This window comes from Bubalus kerabau, chromosome 7, assembly GCF_029407905.1.
Source record: "Bubalus kerabau isolate K-KA32 ecotype Philippines breed swamp buffalo chromosome 7, PCC_UOA_SB_1v2, whole genome shotgun sequence".
NCBI classification, from domain to species: Eukaryota; Metazoa; Chordata; class Mammalia; order Artiodactyla; family Bovidae; genus Bubalus; species Bubalus kerabau.
This window is the reverse complement of record NC_073630.1, coordinates 52,364,832-52,383,640: the sequence shown is the minus strand read 5'-3', so window position 1 is coordinate 52,383,640 and position 18,809 is coordinate 52,364,832. Positions and strand designations below refer to the sequence as shown.

The following is an 18,809-nucleotide window of genomic DNA, read 5'->3' as shown; positions in this document are numbered from 1 at the left end:
TGACTTTCATGATCTAAAGCATTGTGAGATATAATAAAATGATAGTTGTTTCATGCCAATAATTTTTGAGATGCTTATATACAATTTGCATAGCTTCACTGTTCCTCCCTTTCAGCTATAAAATAGACAAGAATCCAAAAAGTTTCTCATGAGGCTTAATTGACTTAGTGCAGTGTAAAAGTTTAGATTGTCATGTATCAATTTTTACCATAGTAACTGACACTTAGCAATAATAACTAACTTTGAAACAATTCCTAGTTGCTAGGCACTGTGGAGACTCAGTAAATAGCTGTCCCTCATGCAGAAAAATTACACTGCTAATTCTCTGAGGTTGAATAAGCACTTTAATTTTTCTCCACTTGTAGGAGTAAGTTTACATTGACTCTTCTTAGTTCAATCATCTTGTTTTGTTAAAATGCAACCCCTTTTTCAAAGCAGTTAATCATCTATAGGAAAGCTCACCATCTACTTTTATGAGTGAATGTACCACTTTGACTACATAAACAAAAATACTTAACATTTGTAAGACAAAATTTATAAATAATTTCTAAGCATGTCATATATTTTTCATCTAATAAATAAATCTTATGCAGCATACAGTGAAGAATTATCCCATTTTGCAGATGAAAATCATGAGCCAGGGATGGATGTGATATGTGAAGATCAATGTTAACTGTATGAGCTGAGAAAAGTTAAGACCTGTTTCAGCATATTTTGCAGTATTCCCTCTTTGCTCTAGCATAACAATTTGAGCTAAACAAATCATGTTGTGCCTTTTCAAATTATTTTTCTCATTTTTTCAACATATGGATTATTTTCTTCTGAAAGATGCATTGTTATTGTTGGTTAGTCACTAAGTTAAGTCTGACTCTCTGCAATACCACAGACTCTAGGCTGCCAGGCTCCTTTGTCCATGGGATTTTCTAGGCAAGAATACTGGAGTGAGTTACCACTTCCTTCTCTGGGGGATCTTCCTGACCCAGGGATCGAACCCAAGTTTCCTGCATTGGCAGGCAGATTCTTTACCACTGAGCCATGAGGAAAGTCCATAAAGATGCATATCAATATAAAATATGAATTTCAGAAATGCAATGTTGCATTTGTTTTAGAAATCTCTAAACAAGTATTGCATTTGGATACATGAATTCAAATGTGAAATTCCAAAAACAATACCCAGAGAAAAACCTGAGTAAACAATGTCAGCCTTTTTTGGACAAGTGTGGTTCAAAGTTCTTTGTTCTAAGAGGAATAAACAATCCCACTTAAAGTGCCTTAACATGGATGCTTAATGTGAAACAAGTGTCGTTTCCAGGCAACCTCTGAGCAGGTGTTTAAAATTGTTCTGGCCCCAGAATAAGTGTCCCTGCTGTGGTATCACAGTCTTGAAAGGCTCCAGTGGAGTTTGTGGCTAGAATTATATCAAAAACACATAGAAATGTGTTTCTCAGTAATGCAGGAGACTAAACAAAGTAGCCAGTTTTTTTTAAAATCCTGGTGTAAAATTTAAGATTAAAGTAACTTTCATCTTATCAAATCCTTTGCTAAGATGCACTAAGTGTAAATTAATGGGGTCAAAAAGAAAATATGAAATAACTAAATGACTAGAAAGAACATACTCAGTCTAAAAGTATTTCTTTAACACCTCCAAGTTTTTATTTTTAATTTTAAAATTTATAGTAGGGGAGAATGAGGCCATGTCTATGAGTGAAAGTGAATGTGAAGTTGCTCAGTCCTGTCTGACTCTATGAGTGCCCACTGCCAAAATAAATTTCCCAATCTGATGACCACGTGATTCAAAAAAGTATGCCAAACTAATCAACATGTCTAAGGATTTTGTGCCCACAGAACATGATATATATTATTTAGTCCTTTGCAATTTATGGGGCTTTCCTGATAGTTCAATTGGTAAAGAATCCCCCTGAAATGTAGGAGACCCCAGTTCAGATTCCTGGGTTGGAAAGATCCCCGGGTTGGAAAGATCCCTTGGAAAAGGGATAGGCTACCCACTCCAGTAATCTTGGGTTTTCCTTGGGGTCGAGCTGGTAAAGAATCCACCTGCAATATGGGAGATCTGGGTTCAATTCCTGGCTTGGGAAGATTGCCTGGAGAAGGGAAAGGCTACCCACAGCAGTATTCTGGCCTAGAGAATTCCACGGACTGCATAGTCCATGTGGTCGCAAAGAGTTGGACACAACTAAATGACTTTCACTTACAATATATTTGCAGCTCTATAAATAATAACTACAGTATTTGGGCAGTTAGTTTTCCATATAAATGAGACTAAAAATAGAGCCTACTTCGGAAGTCAGTAATAAGTATTAGTAAAATATCCTTATAAATTTACAGCATACTGTTCAACACAAAACACAAAGAGAGCTAGTCTAAACAAGTAGAAAGGCTGTGTAGACAAGATTGAAGAACATGGAGTTAAACAGACTAGATCAAAATCCAGGTTCAACACCTTAAGAATTATAAATGAAAGTAAGAAAGCGTTAGTCCTCAGTCATGTCCAACTCTTTTGCGACTCCATGGACCATAATCCTCAAGGCTCCTCAGTCCATGGAATTCTCCAGGCAAGAATACTGGAGAACAATGACAATTCCTTCTCCAAATAATTATAGCTACAAGTAAATCAAGTACTTTTTCTGATTTATTTTCCTCATTTGAGGAAAAGACACTTTATCTAATAAGTTTGTATTAAAAATTAAGTGATGTTGGGACACATGGAAAAATTCTTGGAGCATGGTAAAATCTTAATAAGTGTAAGTAACTGTTATTCTAAGTGAAACAGCTATTTTTTTTACTCCAATCCAAAGTTACCATTTAGTTCAATTTTTACATTAAATTAAGCAATTCATAAAAATACTGCCTTTTTGAATCATGTAGAGAAAATACTTTTTTTTCCTCATTTTTGGACCCTGGGTGACACTTAACCCTTTGGAATATATCATACACAACCTGAATTAAGTATGTATTCTGGCAATGGTGATAGTATGAACCCTGTGGTAATGTTCAATTTTAGATTATAATTAAATACTCCATTTTGTTTTGCTATCCACAGACCTAGATCGTTTCCTACCTAAGGTTCCATAGGTTCCATATGTGCTCAGTCACTCAGCTATGTCCCACTCTTTTCGACCTGTTGGATTACAGCCTGCCAGGCACCTCCATCCATGGGATTTTTCAGTCAAGGATACTGGAGTGGGTTGCCATTCCCTTCTCCATGGGATCTTCCCTACCCCCTACAACCTGCATTTCCTGCACCTCATGCATTGCGGGTGATTCTTTACTGCTGAGCCATCGGGGAAGCCTATAACATTTACTTATGACTAAAGTAATATTCACAATGTAACAAATTTAAACATTAATATTGTCTTGTTCTGTTATTATTTTACTAAATCAAAATTACTTAACAGACACTGCTTATAAACCAGAGACTGAAGTATATACTATGAATACAATGGAGGGCAAAAAAAAAAAATCTTCCCTCTCCTGTTTATTAATGTTTTCCAAGGGCTCAAGTGGCACAAGAGTTCTCTCCCCTATGAAACAAGCAGTCAGTGTGGGCACAATACTAATTCATTTTAACTGTCCTTACTCAAAATACAAACTAGGATTTTATAGTACCTGAAATTGAAACCATAGACTCCCCTGGGCTGATTAACTTTTTCCAAAAATTCATTTGTAACACTATTAGATTATATTCTTAGAGAGGATACTATATATAGTGATATGAGCAACAGCTATGCTTGTAAATGTAATACATTAATTCATATGAGATCTCCATGTAGCCCAGGTGGCTCTGTGGTAAAGAATCCACCTACAGTGCAGCAGACAAAATGATGCAGGTTCAATCCTGGGGTCTGGAAGATTCACCTAGAGGAGGTCATGGAAACGCACTCCATCATTCTTGCCTAGAAAATTCCATGGACAGAGGGGCCCCATAGTCTACAGTCCATGGGATTGCAAAGAGTTGGACATGACTGAGTTCACCCAAGCACACTCCATGTAACAAAGTGCCCAGTGGATAGTAGATGCTTAAAACAATGTTGATGGAGTGGGGAAATTGATGAATGTTTCTAGTAAAAGCAACAACAACCATCCTAACAATTTTCTATTCAGTGATTACACTTCACACATTCTATTTCTAAACTTTACTGCAGCCTTGATATTTAGGTATTATCTGAATTTTACATAAAATTGAAATGAAGGCCAGAAAGTTTTAGAATATGTCAAATCAATGATAATAATAAGAAACCAATTGTTTCATCTTGAAATTAAGGAAAATATGCATAGTGAGCATTCAGGATATTCTGTAAAGATACATGCTTTGAATGTACAGCTATGAACTAGGTAATAGGCAAGATGAAAATAGGATGTAGGATGCTCTATTACAGGTATCCCTGTATCAATGTGAAGAGATCTTCATTCGAAGACTCTAGATATCAGGTGCCTCAGAAAGCCACAGGGTTGACCTCTGCCTGAGTCCCTTCTTTATTCTTGGATATAACCTCACTGATGTCAAGTTCTATTTAGGTATCAAAAGAGCTGAATGCCTGGAAAAATAAAAAGGCAAAAATAAGTTTTTGAGATTGAACAGATTACTCTGTCACCCAGAACTACATATCTGGAAGCCAAATCTTTTCTCGCTGAGACATTTTTTTGTTTTGCTTTGTTTTGTTTCTATGGCTAAACAAATATTCATCTTACAGAGAAAACCTGTATGGATTCCTGTAACAATAAGCAACCTATATGAAATATTCACGAAAGTGCATGGAATGTTAGGTAGTAAACATGAGTGTTTTGGACAGTTCATGAAACTGATGAAATCTGATGTAAATTTGGTTATATTAATATCTTTTCCTTTCAGCATTTTTAAGAAAATATTCTTATATTAATCATAAGCTCAAAAGATTTTGTAAACTAAGTACGCTCTCTTGGGAGACTTAAAGTGAAAAACGCTTTTATGTGTGGTGTATGATAGAAGCACACATAGGTTGCCATGGAATTTGAAATTAGAGTCATCTGGTTTAGACATAGACATCACAGAACAATTCTAGCAAAAGGTAACACTTAAAATTACCTTTAAATGATGAGTGGGAGTTAACTGGTTGTTTAAAGATGTCACGAACACTTTGTGAGAGAAAAAGCAAGTGCAAAGAGATAATTGCAAAAGAGCCTGATTCTTCCTGTAAATGGCAAGCTGTCCATTATGGTCAGAATTAACTGTGGAAAGAGAATCATTGCAAAAATAAAAGCCAATTTCTTCGTTTATCCTGATTATTGTAAGCCCCTTTAAGAAACAGAACCTCATAATCTGATAGCCTATGGCTTAAGCTATTTAAAAATCAATGATAAAATTCAGTTGGAGTGGGCAAGGAATCAAGATACTCATTTTGCTTTAGGGGAAATATATTAAGTTTGAGTAAGAATTTCATCATTCAAAAATAAAATAAAAATAAATGTTCAGATTATAAAATGAGTCTTTGAAGCCAAAGATAGAAACTCAGGCACTCAAAATAAAGCAATAAAACTACTTTTAGAAAAGGTTGTGCTATCAAAAATGGAAATTAATATAGAGAGCTTCTGGTTTGTGCTCCTAAAAGAAATAAATGAAATTTATGAAACAACAACAACAAAAAAATATAGACAAGAAGACAAGACCAAAGATTTGATTGAAATTATAAAATTGGGGAAAAGACTAAAAATCTATAAAATAAGAAAGTGACAATACAAGTGAAAAATAGTAAAATTAATTTTAAATGTTTTGTAACTTGCTAGCAACAGAATCAATTATGTAAAAACTCAGGTGATGTAGAAAACAAATCAGAATTGTTAGTTGAGAATTCATGTTGGAAAGTTGAAAGGTTAATGATCATCTGAAGGAAGAAGATGAAACCTAGGTGAGTTAGGGTTACCATTAGAATTAGAATAGGACTGACCTAGTGCAAGGATTAAGATAGTGTTACCTTTGGAACTGTATCGAAATCACTAAGATTACCTGAAGAGTCAAGAGTAAGCAGAGAAAATTAAAATACTCAAATTATTATAAAGAAAATATTTTCTGAATTGAAAGCAATGACTCTACGTATGAAATCATTCCTTGATTTACATGACTAATTAAATAATGAAATCAAAACCACACTGTGAATATCTTAGTGAAATGCTTGATTTTTAAGGAAAACAAAGAAAATCTAGCATCCAACAAACACATATACAGAAGAAAAAAAGTTTGTAAATATTAAAACTAAATCACTAGGCTCTGAGGTATGATTTTTAATAGAATCAGTTAATTTTCACCTAACGGAATTATTTTTCTTAATTGGGGGATTTGTGGAAAACATTTCAGTTTGTTTTCTGAAATAAGCATAATCCTGATATCAAAAGTGGCTAACAATAAGTACTTTATAATGAACTTGACTGGATTCAGTCTGGCTTCACTCTTTATTCACTTTTCAAATTTTATTTGCTTTGTAACATTACAAAGGTACTAGTCATTTCAGATTGCCATAAATATAATAAAAATTGAAAAAATAAACTGAGTGGTATAGACAACAGAGATTTATTTTCTCACAATTCTTGCACCTGGAAGTCTGAGATAATGGCAGCACAATGAGGCTCTGGTGAGATCCCTCTTCCTCACTTGCATATGAGGCAGAGAGAGAGCTCTGGTGTCTCTTCCTCTTCTTATAACTCTAATTTTATCAAAAGGGCCTCAACTTCATGACCTCATCCAAACCCAATTATCTCCCAAAGGCCTCATTTCCAAATATCATCACTGTGGGTATTACAGTTTCAACATATGAATTTTTCAGACAAATTTCAGCCCATTGCACTCACCTTCCTCATATATAAACATGAAATATTAATAGAGCATCTTCTTTAGAGGGCTGTTGTGAAGAACAAATGAGGTAATAGATGCCATGGAATTAGAACAGATGTTAACACAGTCAATACTATATGAGTGTTGGCTGATATTGTTAGTTATCTGGCATGATCACTATGTACAGATATAAACAAGATGTTTAACAAAATACAAGCAACTGAAACCTAGAAGTTATTAAAACAGATGATCAAATTCATTTTGATATTTGGCAAAACTAATACAGTTATGTAAAGTTTAAAAATAAAATAAAATTTAAAAAAATTAAATTAAATTAAAAAAATCAATTTCTTGAATTCAGAGACTTTTATCATTTATTTTATTAAACTGTATAATTCATCTTATTACTAATTTCACATATACTATCCACATCATCATATTTGGGGATAATAGAAATACAACCAAAGGACATTTATAATATGACTTACAAAGAGAATATTAGAGAACTAAGTCTGAACATCACACATTATTCTGAATGCTTTGAGGCATTCTCATAAAAAGAAAGAAAAAGATAAATATCCCATCGTTAGCTAGTATTATTTAATTCTCTCTCAAAAGTGTCAAGCCCTGAAGAAATAAAATGCTACTGTATTAATTATTTTAAAGAAAAACATATCTAAGGGTATAATCATCCGTGCAAGTTGAAAAATTATTAATTTAAGTAAAATTATTATTTTACTGAGAATCAAATTAATTGTAGCAATATGTAGTAAATAATGTGTATATAACACTTTAGTCTCAGAAAAAAAAAAAAAGTCAATTCTTTATGATATGAACATCATGTGGACAAAGCACTCACTTTTCTCTGTGATTGAAGTAGAGGTTATCATATCAAAAGAATGACTGAGTTAAACAATGGAATTATTTTTGTCCTTTATTTTCCTCTCCATTTCCTGACTTTCAATGTTGAAAGACACAGATATTTTGAATAAAAAATCTCAATTAATTGAGTAGTAAACATATAAAATGGCATACTTCTTAATCTCATTAGATTTATTTGAATAAAAGCAAATATAGAAATGCAACTTTTGATATCTGCATATCCAGCATTAAAACAAAATTGCTAATGTACTTTTAATACAGCAAAAACAACAAGATACTTTAAGGTACAAAAGAAAAGAAATTTTCTCAATGATGATTATATTAATCCAGCAATTTATGAAACTGAAAAGGCAATCATATCAACACCTAAAGAACTAACTTCTGTAAAACATCAGGTAATCTGTATTTTTAAATCAAAGTATACTTGTTTTATGGATATGCTTAATAATAAAGAGAGACTAAAGAAGGCAGAGAAAGTATTTTGTAAGTTAACTACATATTTCAAAAAAACCTAGCTGTATTGTTTAGTATTTTTAATTAATGAAGTTAGAGAAAACACAATTCCTACTTCAGAACATTTTAATTTTTTACACATTTTTTTAATGATACATATTAGACCCTTTGGCCTTTTATTTTACATTTCAAAGATATTTGTAACAATTGAAGCATAATAAAACATTTTCTCAAATATGATAAAATCTTTAAGTTCAGTACTAAATTTCAGAATGATGGAGAACAGCATAAAGACAGAAACACATTGCTATTCACAAATGTAACCAACATCAATCCTGGTTAAATTGTATCTCTCTAATATATCTGTTGGAGAAGGAAACATCAACCCACTCCAGTATTCTTGCCTGGAGAATCTCATGGACAGAGGAGCTTGGGGAGCTACAGTTCACAGGCTTACAAAGAGCTGGACATGACTAAGCAACTAACACACACACAGTATATCTATCCTTTTCCAACAAACTGTATAAGGTCTTCATTACATCTCACTGTAAATTCTTTTCTCCTTTCACTTCTCTCTATTCAGACCTATCCTCTTGAACTGTGTAGCTAAATTCATAATGTAAAAAAATTGTTTTCAACAACAAAAGGTAATAGTAATAGTCTCACTTCTTTCCACTAAAATTCCCAATTTTAGCTATTTCCAAGCCAGAAGGTCACTTACTAATTGTCTTTGGGAAACCATCTATAGCTGCAGACCACTTTTCAGAAGGAAAATGTGTAAGGTCCAGCCTACTTTCACATTGTTGAAGTCTCTGAGTGTCAGTTTCTAAGCTGAAATGGCAGGACCATTTCCTCAGTGTCAAAAGGCCAGACAAGTAGAATTGTGACCTATTTCTGGTCCCTTTCTTTTTATGTTGTTATCTAATTGCTTTGACTTATGAACTTGAGCTTTTAAATGTATTGGCATTTTTGGCAAAAACAGAAGAGGTATTTCACAGTAAGAAAAGCCTGGAGGTGGGTGGTAGATAAGAAAATCAGCAAATTTTCCTTTTATCAAAGGAGGCCCAGGCAGGAAAACAAAACAGAAGATATGGCTTCTAGATGAAAAATTTTATATAGTCATACACTAGCTAAGTCATGTTGGAGTTTAGATAAAACAATGAAATCACATAACTTCTGAAATTATGTAATTTATAAATAATTACTAGTATCTCTGCTAATTGGAAGAAATTTTACTCAATAATTATATCTTGCATGCCTAATTAATTTGCATTTTTCTGTTTGCATGCTGGGTTAAGAATTTTTCTTCTTATGTGTTTGGGCTCATTAAAATTCTTCATATTTATTAAAATTAAAAGAATAGTCTTTTGATTTATTCTTTAGCCATGAACATTTATTAAAGAGAAACAAAATTTTTGTTCTGTGATCTATTATTAATTATAGTGTAATTATTGAGTGATGAATATTTCTGAGAAAGGGAAAATATGAATGCCTGTAGGTGGAATGTATTTCACTGAGTAAAAACATTGTATATTTCTTTCTTTGATAGTTACCAAATAAACTACATTAATTTTTAGAAGATCCATAAGTATTAGTCTTAAATCTTTTATTCTAGGATGCTTATTGACACAAATAACAAAAGAGCATGAATGTCACCAGTTTAACCTATTTTTAAATTATTGCTTAAAATATGCTGTGAACTTTTTATTCCTTGTGACAAAAAGTTTCAGGCAGCAATATTGGTAGCTACCACAAACTAGCATTTGTCTTCACCAGAGACTTGTTAAAAAGTAACACATAGAAAAGAGAAAATTTGTAAAAGAGAATTAAGGAATACTATTCACAGTGATAAAAATTTTATATAGTTTTAGAAAATATATATGGTGTGATTCTCATGCATGAGAACAACTTGATCATTTTTGTTCTAATGCTAGCCATACCATTAAGAATTCTTTAGCAGTTCTAGGACTAAGTCAAAGATAATCTACTATGGGATTCTATAATTAATATAAATAATATTACTGATATACCTACAGCATAATAATGTATGGACTTCCCTGGTGGCTCAGATGGTAAGGAAATCTGCCTGCAATGCAAGAGACCTGGGTTGATGATACATTACATATATCTGAATATGCTACTTTTAAAAAAGTATAAAAATGGTAAACTTAGGACTTATTAAAACAAATGACTACCCAATGAATTCAATGAAAAGCTAATTTCACTCAATATAATAAACTCCTTCATTGTTTTCTTTTCAATCTTTCAATTAGCTATTTACTAATAGGAAGTATTTGTTGTAGGATATTTTCCTCCAAATTCTTTTTTTATTATCCCAAGAAATACAACCTGACTATCATCAAACTAAGAGTGTAAACTGCTAATTTGAATTCTTTTCTTGAACCTCATGCTCTGAGTTTTAGCAGTACCACTGAATATTTTCTTAAGTCCTCACTGATGAGATAGTCTTCAGTGATATTATTAGTAAACTAGCTTTTTAAATTCTGTATATTTATTGTAAATATTTAATATAAAGACTAACATAAAAGGATTAAAATATAACATAAATCAAGCAAAACACAACATTGTCTATTCAAGATTATTTGTGTGATAACACAAACCTTGTATCTTTCTTTTTCCATCTTCAGTAGTTTTCTTTTTTATTTTTCACCAATAGCAGCAGTAATATAAGTTATTAGTGAGCACTTATCATCAAAATGTATTATCATAGAGAACACAAAGTAGTAGACAAGAGATGAGGGATGAATTAGGTGGTAAAGCATAAGTGTATAATCCTCAGTTTCAAAATGTTGACATAATATGAAAGTGATATGTTTGCCTCAATTTATGATCTAGAAATGAAAAAGATACTGTTACCCTAATCTTAAAAATTAAAACAAACCAGTTAAGATATACATTTATAGTTTTGGGGTTTTGTTTTTGCTTTTGCTTTTAATTATCAGGGGAATGAAAGATAACAGGGCTAACTTCAGAAAGTGATGAGCCCTTGGGAGAGAGGAGACCTGCATCTGTATTGTGTGTGTAACTGAAATTTAAAATGGCACCATTTACAATAACATCAAAACACATGAAACATTTGGAGGAAAATCTTACAAAATATGTGCAAAATTTGTATATTACATGCTGTAAAATTTGATTTGAAAAATCAAAGAAAATTTAAATAAATGGTGAGATATACTTCATTCATGGATTATGAGGAGTATTTATAATATTCTCTTCAAACTGATGTACAGTGTAGTTCCAATCTAAACACCAGCAAGCTTTGTTTTTTTTTTTAATTGCCAAAACATTTCTAAAATTTATATAGTGAAACAAAGGATTTAGATTAGCCAAAAAATAATTTTGACAATGAGAAATGAAGTTGTAGTATTCACACTACTTGATTTCAAGACTTTCTTTAAAAGCACATTATTCCAATAGCATGACATGGTGGAAACAGAGATCAATGAATGGAATACAGAATTGAGAAATAGAACCACATATTTGTGGTCAATTAATAGCTAATAAAGAAAGGAGAATTCTCAACTTACGAGGCTGATGCATTCAGGCAACAACATAACAAAAACAAAAAGACTTGAAGCGAATCATAGGTTTAAAAAAAAAACAACATAAAAATCTTCTGGAAAACAAACAAAAAATCTTTGTGATCCTGGGTTAGACAAATACTTCCTAAGAGAGAAAAAGTACTAATAATTTTTAAAAATTCCATAAGTGGACTTCAGTAAAAAATTTGTCTCCTGTTCAAAAGACACTGTTAAGAGAATAAAAAGTATCCAAAATATATTTTTGATAAAGTAATTGTGTCCAGAATATATAATGAATATCAAAGTTTTAATAAGAAAGAAGCCTAATTTCTTTTGAGAATTTTAGAAATTTGAATACAGTTCAAATCAGTGTGTGTGGTTTATTTCAGTTCCTTCACTGCCAAACCTGGATGTAGGGACTGTTTCAAATTCTGCACTTTCTTTTTGTCTGTGATGAACAAATAGGTGTAAAGGTATATGCTGCATCCAACTTTAAACTTCACATTATCTGTTTTCCTTGATCTTGACAGACTTAGCATCCTTTTGCCTGACTGTAAGCAGAAAGTCTTTGATTTCCTCAATTTTGAGAGGCATGGTGATGAGGTACAGAGAGCACAGCTGGAACAAGGAGTTGGCAAGAAGCAAGAAGGGAAAAGTATGAAAGTGTAACTTTAAAATGGATAAGAGATCTGAGCAGACACTTCACTAAAGATATAATATACCATATATTCATGAGGGCAAATGGTTTAGTGAACAGATGTTTGACATGATTGGTTATTAAGGAAATACAAATTAATTTTTGCAATAATTAATGAAAATACATACAGAGCATATAAGACATATGTGGTCTTAAACATACATATAAGACATATGTATATGTTTACACATCTTATAAGACACATGTTGCATTTAAGACACAATTAATGTATAGATAAATTCCTCATTCATTTGTAATGAAGTACCATTGCATATGGACCAGAATGGCAAAAAAAAAAAAAGCAAAACAAAAGGACTAACATTGGCATGGGCACTACCAGTGTGTTGACAATGATGTGGAACAATTTGAAATTTTTGACATTTCATATGGAAATGTAAAATAAAATAACCACTTGGAAAATGAATGTGGTAGTTTATTATAAAATTGAACGTATATAATTACCATGCCACCCAATAAACCTACCCCTTGGTACTACCTAAGAGAAAACTAATGTCTCCCAAAGACCTGTATATAAATATTTGTAACCGCTTTACTTATATTCTCCAAAAATTCCAAAACAATCTAAATATCTGTTATTAGTGACAGGAAATTATACTACATTTATAAAATTCAATACTACTAAGCAGTAAAAAGGACCAAGTTGCTAATAAACACAAAAACATGATAACTTTCAAAAGTATCACTGGGACGACCTAGAGGGATGGTGTGGGAAGGGAGGAGGGAGGAGGGTTCAGGATGGGGAGCACATGTATACCTGTGGCGGACTCGTTTTGATGTTTGGCAAAACTAATACAGTGTTTGAGGTTTAAAAATAAAATAAAATTAAAAAAAAAATAGAGCAAATAACTAACCTGATCAGTGCCAGCATCTCCTTTAGATTTTCCTAAGTATTAAAAACTTAACTTTAATAATTACAAAAAAAAGACACAAATTTCTACATATTATTAATATCTGATCAACTTATTTGACATTCCCGTAAAAGCAAAACTATCAGGGAAAAAAAAAGTCTCTAAAGTATCCTCATATGTCTATTAAATAATGAAAGGGAAGATGGCACATCAACAAAAATAAACCACCTATTCTTAAAAAAAAAAAAAATTCCCTCAGTTTTAGAATAAATAACTTACATCAATATTTAATAATGCAAAAGAACTCTAACAATAATGGTGGTGGTTGTTTAGTCTCAAAGTCGTGTCTGACTCTTGGGACCCTATGGAAAGAGGAGCCTGGCAGGCTAGAGTCCCTGGGATTCTCCAGGCAAGAATACTGGAGTGGGTTACCATTTCCTTCTTCAGGGATCTTCCCAGCCAATGAATCAAACCCTGGTTTCATTCATTGTAGGTGGATTCTTCACCAACTGAGCTACAAGCGAAGCCCCAACAGTTATAGTTAAAGAAAATAATTGAATTTAGCCTTAGATTTTGCTGAGGACTCCCCAGTTAAAATCAGTACTTTTAACATTTCTTAAGCTTTCTATTTTTATTTGTAATTCTGTCAGACAGCTACACCAAACTGACATTAGATTGGCAGTTATAAAAATATTCAAAAATTTGTTGATTACTTAAATACTTTAATGATGTTGAATTTGTAATTAATTTTAAAATATATTAAAAAGAATTGGCATTGATGTTATAAACAAAGTCATTTGTAATAAGGGATTACATAATATTGTAAGAGAAACTACTCTTGCCTGTGGTTGGTTTTATTGAGTTATTTGAAGTGTGCTGTCAAGTTTTTATTTATGTCTTATTGCAAATATGGGTTTCCCAGGTAGAACTAGTGGTAAAGTCTTCTGCATTGGCATGAGACTCAGGTTCATTCTCTGAGTCAGGAAGATCCCCTGAAGAAGGGGCATGACAACCCATGCCTGCAAAATTTCATGGACAGAGGAACATGGCAGACTATGGTCTATAGGGTTGCAAAAGTCAGACACTACTGAAGCAACGTAGCATGCATGTATTGGCAATATAAATATTTTTACATTCTGAAACAGGTATTTTCATTTAAAAAATGTGCTTGCATATTACTGTATGGTTTATGTATTCACATCCTGCCAAAAATAAGTTCTGCCTATTTTATTCTTTTTAATTTTATGCAAAAATATAGTTTAAAAAAACATGAACTTACTAACTGATTGAATAGATCAAACATAATTCTTAGGATCCTTTTAAACAAGACTTTACATTTACTGGACCACTGTATTCTATCACAAAAATCAATGGTGTACTGAAGCCAGCCCACTCTGCCTCAAAAAAAATTGATCATTCATTTTTCAGGAAATTTGCTTGTTAATTGCTATATACAGACATTAGTAAAGGTGGTTTGTTGTTGTTTAGTCACTAAGTATTGTCTAACTCTGCAGCCCTATGGACTGCAGCACGCCAGGCTTCCCTGTCCTTCACCATTTCCCAGAGTTGTTTCAAACTCCTGTCTATTGAACCAAGTTAGTTATGCTATCTTTGGAGAAGGAAATGGCAACCCAGTGTTCTTGCCTGGAGAATCCCAGGGACGGGGGAGCCTGGTGGGCTGCCGTCTATGGGGTCGCACAGAGTCAGATACGACTGAAGTGACTTAGCAGCAGCAGCAACAGTTATGCTATCTAATCATCTCATCCTCTGCTGCTGCTGCTGCTGCTGCTGCTAAGTTGCTTCAGTCGTGTCCGACTCTGTGCAACCCTATAGACGGCAGCCCACCAGGCTCCCCCGTCCCTGGGATGGGTTGCCATCTCATCCTCTACTGCCCCCTATTCCTCTTGCCCTCAGTCTTTCCCAGAATCAAGGCCTTTTCCAATGACTCAGTCTTTTGTATCAGGTGGCCAGAGTATTGGAACTTTAGTTCAGCACCAGTCTTTCCAATGAATAGTCAGGACTGATTTCCTTTAGGATTGACTGGTTTAATCTCCTTGCTCTCCATGAGACTCTAAAAAGTCTTTCTCAAACACTGCAATTCAAAAGCATCAATTCTTCGGCACTTAGCCTTCTTTATTTTATTTTTTGTTTGTTTGTTTGTTTTTTAATTTTTTATATTTCTTTTAATTTAAAAAAAAAATTTTGCCATACATCAACATGCATCCGCCACAGGTGTACACATGTTCCCCATCCTGAACCCGCCTCCCACCTCCCTCCCCATACCATCCCTCTGGGTCATCCCAGCGCACCATCCCCAAGCTTCCTGTATCCTGCGTGGAACCTGGACTGGCGATTCATTTCTTATATGATATTATACGTTTAGCCTTCTTTAAAGTTCAACTTTCACATCCATACATTTACATAATTAATTATATAAATTTACTCTTAAATAACATTAAGAAATAAAATAATACCTCAAAACTTATCACTTTCTAATTGTTTTTTCTTACATTACCTTATGTTTATGGTTATTTACACATAATTCATGTATATAGTAAAATAACATATACTGATGTGCCATTGTGCAACTTTCTCAATTCCACTTTCAGCAATGTCACATAGGTAGCTAGAATTTGGCTATTCTAGGAATATTTACATCATAAAGAAGGAAAAAATAACATGAAAATATGGGGAAAAATGAAGGGAAAAATGGGTAGAGTAACCCTAAAATTGAACATTAAAATACAAAAAGGTTTAAATATTTGCACAAACTAATTGTAATCCTAGGTTAATTCCAAGGTCAGTCCAGCCTAGTATTCAGTTTCTAACAGATTGAGTATTGACTATCATCCCTGGAGCTCAATTTTAGTGCTAGAGGCAATATTAATATTTTTTTTTTAATTTATGAAGTACATAGTTTACATGCATGCTTGCATGCTCATCACTCAGCTGCGTCTGACTCTGCTATCCCATAAACTGCCACCAGGGGATTCTCTGTCCATGGGATTCTCCAGGCAAGAATACTAGAGAAGGTTGCCATTTCCTCCTTCAAGGGATCTTTTGTACCCAGGAATCGAACCTGGGTCTCCTGAGTCTTCTGCATTGGCAGGTGGATTCTTTTACCGCTGAACAAGCTGGGAAGCCCATACATAGTTCACAATTATGAGACATTACAATTACCAGTTGAGGGGGATTTCTCCTCAAACTAATCATGCTTACTAAGTGGCTGCTAAATTTGATTTTAAACTGCTGAAGAAGTGAATATATAATATGTTAGCATGTAGATATAATTAAATAAGAAAATGACACAATCTCTTAAATTATTATTGAAAGATTGTATACTGTTTAAATTTTGGCTCACTTGGTCCATGTAACCACAACTTAGTTAAGGCTCTCTTTAAAGGCTAAGGATGGGCTTCCCAGGTGACTCAATGGTAAAGAATCCACCTGTCAATGCAGATGATGGAGGAGACCTGGGTTTGATTCCTGGGTCTGGAAGATCCCTTGAAGGACGAAATGGCAACCCATTCCAGTATTCTTGCCTGGAGAATTCGATGGACAGATGAGCCTAGTGGACCACAGTTCATGGGGTCGCAAAGAGTCATACTAGACAGCCATTAAGCACCAGCACAAAGATTAGAGATATCCCAGCTCTAACTGTAATCCAAACTAGCTCTGTCATTTCTCAAGCTATCTAATTATTTTACATATTTAATTTTATTTCCTGTGTGTCACCACTTGTAAAAATGTTTAACTAGTTACAAGTCTGTATGCATTTATTTGTACATAATTGTATCTATCTTAAATGTCAATTCCTGCATAATTTGCAGTGTTCTCCCTGTTTTGATATTTTGAAGTTTGATATTAAAAGAAAGCTAAAATTTCCTTGAACTAAGTCATTTATATTGTTGTTTTAGTTTTTTATCATGCCCTGAAGAATCCAATTCTCATTGGCATACTCTTATATTAATATATTGTATTGTGCTCAATCCCTCAGTTGTACCTGACTCTGTGGCCCTGTGGACTATAGCCTGCCAGGTTCCTCTGTCCATGGAATTATCCAGGCAATAATACTGGAGTGGGTTGCCATTTCCTTCTCCAGGGTATCTTCCCAACCCCAGGGTCAAAACTGCGTCTCTTGTGTCTCTTGAATTGGAAGGTGGGTTCTTTATCACTAGCACCACCGGGAAAGGCCCCACATACTCTTATAAGAACTAAGCATATAATACTAATCATGTTCAGTATTATAAACTTTACTGAATGGTCCTCAAAATTGAATTTACACAAAAATACTTCCTTTATTTTGGAGCTTAATAAAATCTTTTGTTTTATTAAAATTGAAGCCACATTTTAAACATTGTATTATCACTATTAATAATAGGGGAAAACATGCTGATCTTTTTGACTAAAATGAGCATAATCCAAAAGTAAAAAGAGTCACTGACTCTGACAGAGAGCTTCAGATTGAACACAACAGAAATACTACTGGAGAGATGATTCATTCAGGAGCCACATAAAAATATAAGGCAACTCTAGGTATCTTAATAAGAAAAAAATTAGATACATATAGCACCACTGAAAAGGCTAGGTAAAAAGGTTTAAAAGCCCATGGAAGTTTCCATCTTTTTTTTTTTTTTTTTTTTTTGCCTGCAATATGACAGTGGGTGATCCAAGGATCACTTCAAGGCAAATCAGTCAGTCAGTTCAGTCACTCAATCATGTCCGACTCTTTCTGACCCCATGGACTGCAGCACACCAGCCTTCCCTGTCCATCACCAACTCTCTGAGCTTACTCAGACTCATGTCCATCGAGTCAGTGATGCCATCCAACCTTTTCATCCTCTGTCATCCACTTCTCCTCCCGCCTTCAATCTTTTCCAGCATCAGGGTCTTTTCAAATGAGTCAGCTCTTCGCATCAGGTGGCCAAAGTATTAGAGGTTCAGCTTCAGCATTAGTCCTTCCAATGAATATTCAGGACTGATTTCCTTTAGGATGGATTGGTTGGATCTCCTTGCTGTCCCAGGGACTCTCAAGAGTCTTCTCCAACACCACAGTTCAAAAGCATCAATTCTTTGGTGCTCAGCTTTCTTTATAGTCCAACTCACACATCCATACATGACTACTGGAAAAACCATAGCTTTGACTAGATGGACCTTTGTTAGCAAAGTAATGTCTCTGCTTTTTAATATGCTGTCCAGGTTGGTCAGTTTGTAAAGAATCCGCTTCCATAGCAGGAGACCCAGATTCAATTCCTGGGTTGGGAATATCTGCTGGAGAAGGGAAAAACTACTCACTCTAGTATTCAGGCCTGGAGAACTAGCCCATGGGGTTGCAAAGAGTCAGACAGGACTGAATGACTTTCACTTTCATTTTTAGGGGTTTCCCTGATAGCTGAAGGCAAATAGATCCACATCAAATAGATCCATATCATCACTTCATGGTAAATAGATGGGGAAACAATGGAAAGACTGAGAGACTTTATTTCAGGGGGCTCTAAAATCACTGCAAATGATGACTGAAGGCATGAAATTAAAAGATG

At 33.8% G+C, this 18,809-nt stretch overlaps 1 pseudogene; it reads right to left on the bottom strand.

The window, feature by feature from the left end:
- Positions 1-12,083: 12,083 nt before the first annotated feature.
- LOC129657201 (60S ribosomal protein L38-like) lies at positions 12,084-12,297 on the bottom strand (annotated as a pseudogene).
- Positions 12,298-18,809: the final 6,512 nt, after the last annotated feature.